This window comes from Galeopterus variegatus, unplaced genomic scaffold, assembly GCF_000696425.1.
Source record: "Galeopterus variegatus unplaced genomic scaffold, G_variegatus-3.0.2 Scaffold12995, whole genome shotgun sequence".
Taxonomy (NCBI): Eukaryota; Metazoa; Chordata; class Mammalia; order Dermoptera; family Cynocephalidae; genus Galeopterus; species Galeopterus variegatus.
In genome coordinates this window covers 51,811-52,626 of record NW_007739106.1, presented here as the reverse complement: position 1 = coordinate 52,626, position 816 = coordinate 51,811, and the positions used below count along the sequence as shown (strand labels likewise).

The 816-nt window shown below is 42.0% G+C and overlaps 1 pseudogene; it reads right to left on the bottom strand.

The window, feature by feature from the left end:
* The window catches only part of LOC103581414, a 2,474-nt pseudogene extending 2,400 nt beyond the window's left edge, over nucleotides 1–74 (bottom strand).
* Nucleotides 75–816: the final 742 nt, after the last annotated feature.

The following is an 816-nucleotide window of genomic DNA, read 5'->3' as shown; positions in this document are numbered from 1 at the left end:
CTCGCTGAACTTAATCATTTCTAGCTTTGATTTAAAGTGAGAGACTTCCTTTCACTTGAACACTTATAGGCCATTGCGGGGTCATTCCTTGGCCTAATTTCAATATTGTTGTGTCTCAGAGAACAGAGAAACCCGAGGAGAGGGAGAGACACAGGGGACCAGCCGGTCGGTGGAGCAGTCAGAACGCACACAGCATTTATCAATTAGGTTTGTTGTCTTATATGCGTGAGGTTTGTGGTGCCTCAAAACAATTTCAATAGTAACATCGCAGGTCACTGATCACAGATCACCATAAAAGATAGAATAATCATGAAAAAGTTCAAAATATTGTGAGAATTAGCAAAACGTGACACGGAGACACAAAATGAGCACATGCTGTTGGGAAAGTAGCTCTGATAGACTTGCTCAGCACAGGGTTGCCACAAACCTTCAATTTGTAAAAAATATATTATCTGCAAAGTGAAATAAGGTGAAGTACAGTAAAACAGGTATGTCTGTACGTGGGGTTCCTAAGTATAAGGTTTTTAGAGAGCGCACTGGGTTTCCTCTAGTCGCAGGTGGGCTAGAGCAGCCAGGAATTTCTTCAACTCTAGGGAGCAGCAAGCAGAGAATCAAGACACTGAGTGAGCTCATGTTAGATGAGAAGGTTGCAGTATTTACCTGCTGGAAAAAAATCTGAATATCCAACAGGAATAAAAACTGTGTACACGATGATGACCAAGGATCAAGCATACCTCCCAGTGGATGCCTTGGAATTAAGCAAGTGCATTAGAATGTAGATGCAACTTTGGAGTAGATGGTGGCCTGAAACAATGA